General features: G+C 27.7%; 1 pseudogene; it reads right to left on the reverse strand.

The window, feature by feature from the left end:
- Positions 1 to 7,301: 7,301 nt before the first annotated feature.
- Positions 7,302 to 8,795, reverse strand: LOC120191232 (annotated as a pseudogene).
- Between the last annotated feature and the right edge of the window lie 5,441 nt (positions 8,796 to 14,236).

Below are 14,236 nucleotides of genomic sequence, written 5' to 3' on the forward strand. Positions count from 1 at the left end.
AAATCTTAAGTAACTCTAATGCAAAAGATTATGAATATCATCCTGATACTCAATTGCCTCCGAAAAATATCTAAATATTGTATGATCTTGATAAATCACTTCTCGATTAAATGATGAATCAATTATCTATCAAACCCTTTTTATAGGATATTGATTTTGAAATCCTATTAAATTACAAAAGTTTTGTGGTCCTCTACATGATAAATACCAAGTACCTCCGAAGAATATCTAGATCCTCTAGTGTGTTCCTTATGTGACCTGTAAATGTTTTACCTGTTTTAAATGTGATTTTCCTAAATCAATGATTTACTAGCTTATGAACTATAGTTACATGGTATATGTTCTATGGTTACCTATTTTCACTGGAAAATATAATAATTCATGATTTAAGGATCATGGAATCTACTAGTTTATGAACTATGGTTACCTGAAATGTGTTATTTGGTTTCTTGTTTTCATTAAAAAATATGATTGTTCCTGATTTATGGAACATGTAACCTACTGGTTACTACTTGAACTGTTTTATTGGGACATTATCTGGGTAGGCTGGAGTATGGAGTTTCAACTCTGGTCAAGTTGGTAAATCCTTACAGACCTAAGGTGACCTTTGGGTTGGCTTCGAGGCCACGAGAAACTTTATTGGGTAGGCTTTCAGGCCCCAAGACACTCCGTTGGGTTAATCATGAGACTACATATGGTGTACGGGTCGAGGACAGTTATATGTTTATTTCATTGACACACTTACGAGATTTTACTGCATCACGATCCAGATATTATTGTTTACTATTAAATTTGATTCCTACTTGATATTGTATGGATAGGATTCTGGAGTATGGAGGTTAAGCTCTGATCAAGCTGGTAAATCCTTACGGACCTAAGGAGACCCTTGGGTAGGCCCATAGGCTCCAAGGCATTCCCTTAGGGTGGCTCCTATACTGTGTGCTTAGGGTAAGTCCTTATGGATGCAGTTTTAGGGAACTGTATAACAATGTTCGGTTGGATGGTATTACTATGGTTTTTAAAAATATGTTTTAAATTGTTATTGTTTTAAAAAGATTTGTACCTTTACACTAGTTTTGGTTGGAATACACAAGACATCCTATTCTGATATCCTGAAAACTTGGTACTCTGAATGTTTCCTATGAATTGAAATCTTCATGGCTTTTACTCGATGAAATATCAGTGGAACCTCAACTTATTACAAAAATTTGTAGACGGCTGAGTCAATAAGGAAAACTTATGATGTTTCTTTTATATGCTGTCTTTTTCACTTGGTAGTTTTGTATTACTCAGCTTCCCAAAACTCACTCATTTACTCACCATTTCAGGTTAAAAAAATCAAATCAGTGCAACTATCGACATCAGTAAAAGAGTTTCACTGGCGTTGCTTGCAGAGTACGGTGCATGTGATTATGGGGCATGTAGGTTGTATTATGTTTTTATATCCGAGTCTGGAATATGCTTTATTTTTTAATATTGTTATATTTTATTTTTGTATTTATAAATTGTTGTATAATTTTAGGTGTTTTAACCAAAAAAAAAATTCTCAGATTTTTATTGTGAGTCATTCTGGTGGCCTTAATGTGACACCTCGGATCGGATCAGATCACCCACATATGTATGTGGGTGTTACAACAACATTCACAGTAATATGTTAAAACGATCCCTAACATGCATATGCCTTCACTTTTAAGTAGGAGGATTAAATTTAACTAATTTCGGAGAGTTATCTAGATTAATAAAATTGAAAATATAAATGATTTAAATTTAAAATTAATAAGAAAGAAAAGTATATAATTCTAAAGTTTAGGTTTGACATGGTGGTGTTTGGCTGCCGAGAATTTGAAGTTCAACAAGTCAAAATTTTGAATCGCCCTTTGAATTCAAACTTTAGAATATATATTTATATTTATATAATGACTCAACAAGAAAGATTTGAAAGGTCAAGTCAATCAGATTTCGTAAAGTTATGTCAACCCTATTAAACAATTTTAATTGGTTGTTCACATTTTATTTTAGGATAAACTACTTATTTAGTCACTAATCAATTTCAATGTTTTTGTCTTGGTCACGTAATTAATGCTTTTAAGCATATTTATATTATATTTCGTTTTTTGTTTTGGTCACTCTAATTAGTTTGATTGTAAATTTAATAATAACATAGTATGATATAAACATCCTTTTTTTTACTTTACCAATGGCATTTAAAATAAATAAATAAAATCCTCTCTAAAAATGCAATATATTAATATATATGATAAAAGTGTCTCTAATGTTTAAGTAAATAGTTTAGTCACTATCCTTTTAGATCATTTTGTCTCTCAAGGTTTATTTTAGGATAAAAAGGTCCTCCATAAATATAAATTGTTAGTCAATAAACAATCAATACTATGAAATAGGGGTATTTTGTCCATAAATAGAATGATGAGGCTAAAATATTCTAAAAAAATTAATGGATAAAGTGACTATTTAATCAAATATTAAAAAATAAAAAATTAGAAGTCAAAATAATTATTTAATCAAATATTAAGAATATATTTTTACATTATAGCTATTATTTATATATTTTGGATTTCACCTACAATTGTTAAATGCGTGATTGAGTAAAATTTGACTCGATTTAATTTGTTGACTCGACTCAATGCAACAAAACTTAATTCGAATTCATTTGACTCTTAATTTAATAAATTCAACTTGAAAAAAATTAATATTAAGTTTATTTATAAAATAGAGCTTGAATAACCAAATTTTAGTAACTAGTGGATTAATTTTTAAGTTTAAGTTGAGTCTCTCAACTCTACATGATATATGTACGCTACATATGAATATATATATATATATAATTATAAAAATTTACAATTAAATTTAAATGAAAACTCAAATAACTTAACTTAAACTTCATAAACGTATTAAACTCAAACAAATTTCAAATAAAATTTTAATTTTAATTTTAAAATATAACTTTTTAAATAATTTGAATTTTTAATCTGATTCAATTCGATCAAATGCCGATGGCTAATTAAATGGAAGTAAACCATCCAAGGGAATGTTCCAAAATTAGTGGTGGCAATCGGGTGGGGAAAAATCGAAAACCATGGGGATTCAAATCGACGAGATGGGGATGGGGAGGTTTTATCCTTGAAGCTCAAATGAGGATGGGACATGGATTGTTATATCCGAACCGTGGGTATAACCGGACCGTACCTATGTGAATAACCATGTGGATCCCCGAAAAATAACCATATGGATCCCTAATATTTTACAAAAATAACTGTGAGGATCCCTGAAAAATATATGTGAGATTACTTGTTACCACTGTTACATCTCAAAGGAACTAAAATTAAAGTTTATATTTTTCTCATTTAATATATATTGATTTGTTGATATCAAAAATAGTTAAAATTGTATATATACATTTAGTGTTAAATGAATATTATCGTTTTGGAACTTTCATATTACAAGTAGAGACTAATTTAAGACAATCTGATATATCTTACGAGTTTTAAGTGTTACATTAATTTAAAAAATATTTTTTAATTTTTAGAGATGAAGATTAACCGAAACCCGAAGAGATTCATAAAAGATAAATATGCGAAGAATTTTTTTTCCAAAATATATAATGAGATTCTCAAAACCGTACCTATAAATATTGGAGATAGAATGAATAATACAAAACCGTCATCGCACAGTCCCGTTACCACCCGTATCCAAAATAAACAAAATAGAAGAATTTAATAGATGTGATCAAAGGATTGTAGATCGTCGGATTGACATATCTGTTTTCAACATTTTAACAGTTCACGATTAAGATAGTTCATACCTCTTCTGAAGCAAAAGCAAACATATATTCTATCCTACACGTGGCAACACCTGTGCCATTTAATCAGCTTTTTCAAAAATAATTCTTCATGATTAAAGAATAAAAATACTGTTAACATTACATCGTTGAGAGAGAGAATTTATCTTCAAATTCAAAGTAATCCACTTAAATAAGATCAAATCAGTTAATTTCATGATTTTTATTTTATAAATCACTTTATTTAAAAATATTAAACTTAAAATAAATATAAGTGTCTAAATTATCATTTTTTTAAAATCATTAAAAACAAGTCTTTAATATTTTATCTGTTATATTTTTGGAAAATTTGAAAGTGATGAGTGTCTTTAAACGATTTTTTTAATGATAGGCACCTAAAAGTGTAATGTAAAAACTATTATATACCTATTTTTAATGAAATTTTTTAAATACAAAAAATCAATTTTATATATAATTTGGACACTTATTTTTATATTAAATATTAAGCCAAAATTTCAACTTGATTATAATCAAGTTGTGTCGAATTAAGTTTATAAAAATTGAATTTTGTTTAAAATTTAAAATTTAAAATTATATATATATATATATATTTATATATACTAATATTAATATTAATTTAAATAATTTTTTATCCTGCACAAGTAAAAATTATAACGTTTATAAAAAATAAAATTATTTATAAATAAGAAATTTGTGATAGAAAAAAATATTGACAAGAGTATAAATCAATTAAATGAATATTAAAAAGAGAAACTCTATAAAAAATCAATCAAAAGATTAAATTGAATAAAATGTGACTAAATTACAAAAAAAATATTATTACCAATAATAATTGAAGTTATACATGTATTTAGGGATATAATGGGTCAGGTTTTTGGTTAACTCAACCCGATCCGAAATAAATATACTCCATCTGAATTCGATCCGACCCAATATAAAATAAAGACTTAATTAAATAATAATATTTTTTTTTTAAAAATTAGATTTTAATCCCCTGGTCGGGTCGGGCCAAAGTTTTGCACCATCACCCGTCCGACCCGATCTCACCCCTTAAAAAATTCGACCGACCCCACTCGAACTCAAATTTTTTCTTAAAATATCTGATCCTATCGGATCGAATCAGGTCGAAACTTGTCATTTTCTGGTTAAATTGCTATCCCTACATGTATTCATAGTGTTAGTGGAACATGTGATTTAAATTTGGTAAAAAAATAAACTCAGACACAAGAGAATCATATAAAGCTAAAGGACTAAATTGAAAAATAGAAAATTAATTTTAAAAAAATAAACATAGGTATTTCCCAACGATTTAGGAGTGTGTGGTTCGAATTTAATTAAAATATACTTAAAATAAAAGAACAATTAAAGAAATTAAAAAAAATAAAAAGTTAAATTATAAAATAGTTAACTATAGTTTTTGGAATTGATAAACTTGAATTTGACTCGAACATAAAAATTAAAATTAAAGTTTAATTTGAATTGAATATCTCAAAATTTTTAAAAATATATTTTTAAGTTAAATCAAATTTCCTTCACCCCAATTCGAATTAAGAAGATAATACGAGGACCAAGAACTTTTAAATATAAACCGTAAAATAATTATAATGTGATATTTGATACTTTTCTTTTTCGGAATATGATTATAAAAATTTCCTTTACAACTTTGATATAAGATAAAAAGTTTGATTAAAGTATATAAAAATATTAAAACATTTGATTCGATAAATTTTTGTCCAAACAATTATGATAATTTATGAAATTATTTTTATTAATTATAATAAAATAGATTTATTCTAATATATTTCAATAATCTCTAAAATTAACAAATAAATATATTAACATTGAATTAATAATAGAATATTAGTTATTTTTCAACTCTTTAAATAAAATATTTATAAATTTAAATATATTTGAATTTAATTTTTTTTATATAATTATCGATATCAGGTTTATCAATTAACTAATTTAGATCAAGTACTGAAGAGGTAAAGACAACTTCGGATCAAGTTTATTCTATTTATAAACGCAAGAGTTTAGACCTTGATTTAAATTTAAATAATATAATATCTAATTCCACTATATCAATTAATTATTCCTAAAAATCTTTGAATACCAAAAATAACAACGATACTAATTGAATTAATATTTAATTAATAATTAATCTAATATGATAATTTAAAAAATATTTATTTTATGATACCCGTAAAGAAATATTATTGAAAAGGTATCGATTATTGAGGAATGAAATAAGATAGTAATATATATGAAAATACGGATATATATGTAATTTGAATTGAGGTGACGTCATTTTGAATAGCTGGACAAAAGGAAAACCCTAATCAGAAGTAAATCCATCATCAAACCAAGGCATGCCATCATGTATCATATGAATATGTATGCCCATACACAGTGACATCCCACATGGTTATATTCCCCATTATCTCATCATCATCATGTGGTGGTTTATACATAATGTGGGAATGATGTGATGACATGTGATATGATGGATGATGCATCATGGGAGGGGAGGTCTAGTCACGTGTTAAGTAGAAATTGACGGAAAAGGGCACCTTTATTGAGAGAAAAGGCATAACGGCCGTTTAAAAGACAAAGGGCCTAATATCGAGAGAAGATGACAGTTGGACACTGACTTTAAAGTGCTTTTATATTTTTTGAACACCACACGAAATCATTATAATATATAATTAATATAATTCATTTAAACTAATAATTAATTAGTTTATTATCACCCCTGATCTAAGGAGATTAAATATTAAATAAAATAATAAATTCAAATTTTAACAATTATAAATGTAATAAATTGAATTAAAAAGATCATTTTTATAATAAATCTTTGCAAAATTTGATTTAAATATGATAAGATTAATGAAGAGGGAGAATTCAAAATTTTTATCTCGATTAATATATTTTATAATAATTCTTTATGTTGATGTTAAACATAGACTCATTATTGTTATCTGTATAATAATAGACTGAATGAATATAATCAATTAACAATAAAATTTTATTTTTAATAAATCATATAAATTTATAAAAAATCATATAAAAATCACAATTTTTCAAAAATATCAAGCATTTGAGATGTTTTATCCGTTGATATAAAATAATTATTTTTCAAAAGTACAGAGGTGCAGATAAGATTTGGGAAGGTGCAACAAATTTAGTGAAATAAAAATACAATTTTTTAATTGATAATTAAATTAATATAAATTATAAAATATATTCAGTATATCATTTAAAATTAAATAAGTTAACTTAATTCATATTTAAATTAATTCGTAATCCCGTGGGCTGCCCTGCAACAAGAAGAGTGCATAAGATTCTGCAATGGAACTCTCGAATGTGACAGAGAACAGGGAGATCAAAGTTGATGTTTCAGTCCAATACATGAAGAATTGCCAATTTTGACATATCCTCTCATAAACTAAAAGGAACAAGAATAACAGAATACTTCATGAATTTTCGAACTTGTTCATCTTGAAGAACTTTGCCATTGCCTTGCTTCTCAGCTCCAAGCTCAACAGTTCCATTACCGGGTGATCGCTTCTTCCTTTCTGGAGATAACCCTTTGTTGTTGCGGTAGATGAAGTGGAGAATCTGCTGCATTGTCCCTAATCCATACCCGAACCCATTGGGGATCTGAAAAATCATACACAAACGCCAGGCCATTCACATCTCATGCACAAAGAAATCGAGCTCGAGATCAAGAACTCGACTTACAGCGACGAAAGCGTCTGACCGAGTAGACCGTAGATGAACCAAGAAGTACCACATAGGAACACAAACAGTGACAAGAAAAACGGCATGAACTCAACGCTTTTAGTCTTGATCTCCAGCCTCTATAGGGAATGGAATTAGAGCATATAAAGAAAAGGGTTTGTGTGAACCGAGTCGAAAAGTCAAGTGGTTTGATTGTTCTTTTTTACCATGATTGAGAGTGGTGAACATACATGATGATGGAGAAAATGGTGGCAGCTAGGTCACAGAAGAGCTTCCTTCCATTTCCATGGAGGGCAAAGAGAGAGATCAATGCCACGGCCGAGAAGACGGAGGACGAAAGCGAAAATCGCCATGATCATAGCCTTCTCCTTCTTTGGTGCATACATGATGAAGATCAAGACATAGATGGACTGGATTACTGCACCTGTTCCATTGATTGTTGAGACCAGGATGTTGTTTTTAGACACAAAGGGAAGGCCATACCTATAAGCAATTTTGTCCAAAAAAACAAAATTAGAGACATTAAAATCACAAGTTTTTGCTATGAAATATCATATGATATGGAAATTTAACCAAAGAAAATGATTCACCATGCAGAGAGGAGACAGTTGAGCAAGGTCATTACATAGGGAACTCAAGAGGTGGATTTGCTTTTAATGATCCTCTTAAATGTAATCCTTCAGAAAATCAAACATGGTTTAACAAAATCCATTAGTGTTTTCATCAATCTTGGAATGGTAATTCAAAATCTTTTTCTTCTTTTAAATTACTCAAAATGTGTAGAGAAGAAGAAGAATTTGAAGTGAAAAAGTGTTGGTGATAATCATTTTGAAGGAAAAAAGGGTAGAACAAAGGAGGAAAATGTTTCCCAAACCCAAGTGAAATTCTACATTAAGAAAAAACAAATGCTTTCTCCTTTCTTTGGAGAAAGAAAACAACATTTTCACTGATTCAACTCGGTTTACAAAAACCAAAAACTGGCCAAAGTTTAGTCTCTGTCTGCATGTGTTTGTTTCCCGGGAAAAAGAACAAAAAAGTTGCTCTGTTATACATACGTTGGAGACAAGAAGTGGAACAAAGCAGTGGCATTTCCTGTAAACAAAACAGAGAAAAGCATGAATTTAGAAGGCTTCCAAATAACCCAGCAAACAAACTTCAAAGAAAAGAGAGCTGAGAAACCCACCGAAAACACCAAACAAGAAATGCGAAACCTCCATTGATGGATCAAAAGTAGAGAAAGAAGATGGTACGGATAAGCAGAAAGTAAAGGAGAAGGCAAGGCAGTTTATATAGAAAGAGGGAAGAATGGGGCAAGAGAGAAAACTGATGAAAACCAACTGGAAAACCGTAAAAAAAAGTCTGGGAATTTGTTCTTATCCAGAGGATAACATGGTAAGGAGAAAGGTTAATGTCTTGTTGCTTCTTATGCTCGTGAAACCATGGTAAAAACTGATATCAGTATGGAATCTGCGTATAGGGGGTGGTTTTCTTGATAGTGACGTTGGACGGATTCGAAAGCGTAAGCTTTCAAATTTATTACCTTATTTGCTTCTTTTTGGTTTATGTATGAAATTGATTCTATTAAAATTATAATGTTTAATTAAAAATAAATATTTGCATAAACGAATTTATTTTAGTGGTTAAAAAAATTATTCTTCTTTCTAGAAGTTACGATTTAAGCACTAGTGACTGTAGCAGAGTGATTGAACGTTTATTATCAAATGATTAAAGAATATTTAAAACATATATTACTTTATAATCAACTTATTTGCTTGTTATGTAGCATTAAAAAAAATTAAAATAGTTATTTTTTTTAAACTCTAAAAATTATCTAATACCGAATCTTTAAATCTCATATATCATCGTCAAATCATTCCCCAACTATAATCTCCTCTATCTTTAGATTTTCACTGATCGATTGACTCCCTTGTCATCGTTCAAAATCGCATATCGTCGCACATTGTCCTTAAAATATGTCGCACAAAATCTTTATTTTATCCAATCATCGTATATTCATGACTATAGGTGAGACTATACTGTCGACAGTACCAAAATCGAGCTGTCCAAACCTCTGATCACACGCTTTCCGCTTTATTTTTGATCATCAAGAGAATTTTGATATTTAGATATGTAAAGGGATTTGAGAAATTAAAAATTTAGGAGATTTTAAAAATTTAGAAAATTTTTTTTATTTTATTGAAAAAAATCAATATTAACAAGAAATTAATGTTACATGTTAAACAACAATTGATTGATGAAATTTTTTAACAAAATGATCTTAAAATGATAACAAAATTAAACTTTAAGTACCTTAAATGACAACATAAAAAAATTAGACACTCACTTAAAGAATTTTAAACACTTAAAGTAAACAAAAGATTTAAATTTAGATAATTATTTTTAATTTAATTAAAATTATATTAATATTTATTTAGATCATTTGACATGTAATCATAGACACATAATTAAGAGAAAAAGACATCTAATAAAAATAAATATAATATGTAAAAAAAATTAATTTTTTTATTAAACAATAATTATAAATAGAATGATAAAATATATATATAATTTTATTGCACATTTTTTTATGATTATGAGGTGAATATAAGATAGTATCTATTCAAAGACTCTTAGTCATTTGACATTAAACGCTTATACCTCTACATACATTGTACTCGAACCCGAAACATAGGATAACAATAATCTCTTAACCACTGAGATCGCTCGATTCATGCTTTACTACACACATGTTTGATCCTTATATTAATGTTTTTTATTATTTCATTTAAATATGATTGAAGTATAGAAAATAACAGCATTATTATAATATTGGAAATTATTGTTTAAATGAAAAATATTTTAGTAATTTTTAAACTGAATTGATCACTATTAAAGATTGAATTGAAAATATAAAATACTATATAATGATAGTAATTATTATATAAATAAAAGAATATTTTATTAATTTGAAAAACTAACCTATGAAAATAACTCAATCAAAAGTTTTAATAATAAGATAAACTCACAATGAATGATTAAAACTGAATTAATTAAGTACTAGTTTAATAGGTATTATTTGATAAGTTAAACAAGTGTTGAAAAATTAGATATTGAAATTAAGTTATAATTATATTTAATGTATTCCTTAGAAATAAATATTATGATAAATCTATATGATAAATGTTCCATTATATACATTAATATAATGTATAAATTTTAAGGACTTAATTTATTATTTTATTAAATTAAGTAAAGACCAAGTCATTTTTATTGATTTATAGATAAAAAAACCTACAAGTCGAATGATTATTTTATAACTTTTATTTGAATGATCAAATAAGAAAAGCACTAATAATCAGTTGATTATTTGTGTACTTTATTTGTTACATTATGTGTTGTGTATCTCGATCAAGAACGCCTATAATCAATGGTGGATCTAGAAATTAAAAAATAGGGTTCAAAATTTTAATACTCTATTATAAAATTTTTGGGTATGCAATATTTTTTTAATTTTCATTAATGAATTAAACTACATTTAATATTTTTCTCAAAATAATGGGCGTACAGTGACTCCTTTGGTGAGCCATGGACATCCGCCCTGCCTATAATACTGAACTAGTCCATGCATGGATTTAGGTATGCATGTATTGAATTAATGAGCTTATTCTTTAGTCTTTTTTGATGTTTCGATTTGGTTATCTGATATTCCCTATGAAGCAGGGCAAGTGCCTGCATTATGTTTAAATGGAACGTTCTTCTCTTCTTTTATCAAACCACTAATTTGTATAGAAAGTTCAGGCGACCTTATATGCTTACATTAAATGGCAATGGTTACTCCCTGTTGAATTTTAGGACTTGTACCGGTAGATGAATGAGACATTAAGTGTCGTATTTGTATTCGATTTCAAATTTAACACTATAAAAAGGAAAAGAAAAGAAAAACTCTCTACCAGATTTTACTGTTGATTATAACGTTCATGCATGCATGTTGATTATCAAATGAAAATGTTACAAGTCCATTGCAGAGCTGACAAGGTTTCTGGTTTTGATTTGAAATTATGGGTTGTTAAGGTATAATTAAATCTTCGAAGATTCTAAAAGATAACCGCATGCTTTTACAAAAGTGATGGTAGTTCATTGATAATTGAGACCCAAAAAAAAAAAAATCCATTATAGGTATTATTTAGAAAACCCTAGAGTGCACTTGCATATGATCAAAATTTTCGGTAAACTCCACGGGTGACCATTCAATTATGGTCAAAAATCATTTTTTCCCGATGTTTCAATTTGATCAATCAAATCATTCAACTATTTAAATACTTCAATCAAGTCACCTCCCGTTAACATTTAACAGAGTAGATGGTGTGGCAGTTAAAATATTTTGGTATAATTACACAATTGGTCTATGTTACTTATATATTCTTTCAATTCGGTCATAATTATAATAAATTAAAATAAATTTAACACTCAAATCAGGAGGTGCCATGTGTCATTGGTGACACCTGTTATGACATGTGTCGTCATTCGATTGGAGGACTAAATTTATTTTCCACAAATCAGAGGGTGACACGTGTTATAACAGGTGTCACCAATGACACATGGCACCTCCTGATTCGAGGGTTAACTTTATTTTAATTTATTATAATTAGGGTCAAATTGAAAGAATATATAAGTAACATGAACCAATTGTGTAATTATACAAAAATATTTTAACTGCCACATCACCTACTCTGTTAAATGTTAACGGCAAGTGGCTTAATTGAAGCATTTAAATAGTTAAGTGGTCTGATTGATCAAATTGAAACATTGGTGGTCGAAATAATTTTTGACCATAGTTGAGTGGTTACTCATGTAGTTTACCCCAAAATTTTATGTAATTTATAAAATGAAAAAATAATTTAATTTTCAATTAACATTATCATATCGATATGAATAAATTATTTAAATTTAAATCAAATTTATTTTTGACTAATCGAATATCTAAAAGTTCAATAACTTTAATACAAGTATCCCTTAAAACTTGAATTTAATTTATAAAATATAACTTATTAATTTAATTTCAATTCATTTTCTTAGTTTAATTTAATACTCACCTCTTTATGTATATGCATGATTCTAGAAAAATGGCTGACAGATTGGGAAATAATAATAAATAAAGGGTGATGGAAGTGATTGGGCATTCCCCTCCTTTTTGTTGTGAATAAAGGGAATTCATCCACTTGAAAAGGCAATTGATTTAAAAAAAATATAAAAATGTTTTGTCACACTTTAACCAACATGAAAAATGAATGCTTCATGATCTTTTTAAAGTCCAAAGAATGTTGGACGAACTTGATTTGATGGTTTCATTTACCCCAATGTTAAGGTATGGATGGAGAAAAAGGGTGCAGGACAGTGGTTTATTTTAAAAAATTTAAATGATAATATTTTTAATTTTTTATATTAATAATATATTTTTATCTCTCAAAATTTTATAAACTCGTCCCTCGCAAAATTTAAAAGTTTTATCTCCTAATATAAAGTTTCACGTCTATTCCTACTAATGATAATAATGTTTGGGTTAAGATTCATTTATACAGTGTAAAATATTTTTAGTTTTACATATATTTAAGATCGTTAGATGAATGAAAATAGACGATTGAGGTTAACTCATTATTTTCTCAATGAATGTCTTCTCATTTCATATTGTTGAACTCACCCGTTTATCTTGACTTGTTCAACGATCCTAAATCTGTTTTGAAATTAGAAGAGTTTTATACCATGTAATTAGATCATATCTTATAATATTTAAATATGATTTTATTCTAATTTTTAAAATTTAAATCTGAAAATATTTTTAACATGAATAATTAAAGGAAATTAATCACAATAAGGAGGTAAAAGCAAAATCACAAGTGAACTCTAGTTTTAGAAGATGTCAATTTAAACACAACCTTTCTTTGTCATCTCTGTTATTTTCCACTTTTATACATCACCACACAAAGTTTCATATTCATATTTACAGATTTGAATGCATCAGACAGACACATGTCATGTTCATGTTTTTTAATCTAAAAATGTTGTGCTGTCCTTGCCAAAACAGGTTATCTTCCTTAACATCCCTACACATGAAATGACAACACCAAAGAATGGCTCAAACATTTTTTGAACATCATTTATTAATGGAATGTATGCCTTTTGTATTGAATTAAATTAGTCCCTTCTATAGTCCCAACATGAACATAATTTGACAACTTAATATGGACAATAAGAGTACCTTTGGATATATTTTGAAAATTGTTACGTTTCAATACTCGTATTTAAATTTATGTTAATTTGTTAATGATAACATTTAGATTATGACGATGATAAATGATTAAACTCTTTTGATTTGGATGATAAATTATAGTTGGCGATCAATGATAAATTTACAAACAATTAATATCATCTGATTTTTTAAATCTAAAGAGAGCTCAAGAAAAAGAAATTGTCTCTCTCTCAGTCAAGATTGAGGGATTCTATAGTGATTGTTAATATTGATATCAAGTTTAGGATAATAATGACTACTTGTAAGTTGACAGATTAAATGAATATTATCGTATGATAATAGATTTAAATATGATAGATCAGGTGAACTTTTCGACTTTCGATAATAATATAAAAAACATGTGATTGGTCATAGGATACGAGGGGTTGCAT

Source organism: Hibiscus syriacus, unplaced genomic scaffold (assembly GCF_006381635.1).
Source record: "Hibiscus syriacus cultivar Baekdansim isolate YM2019G1 unplaced genomic scaffold, ASM638163v2 tig00116965_pilon, whole genome shotgun sequence".
Classification (NCBI taxonomy): domain Eukaryota; kingdom Viridiplantae; phylum Streptophyta; class Magnoliopsida; order Malvales; family Malvaceae; genus Hibiscus; species Hibiscus syriacus.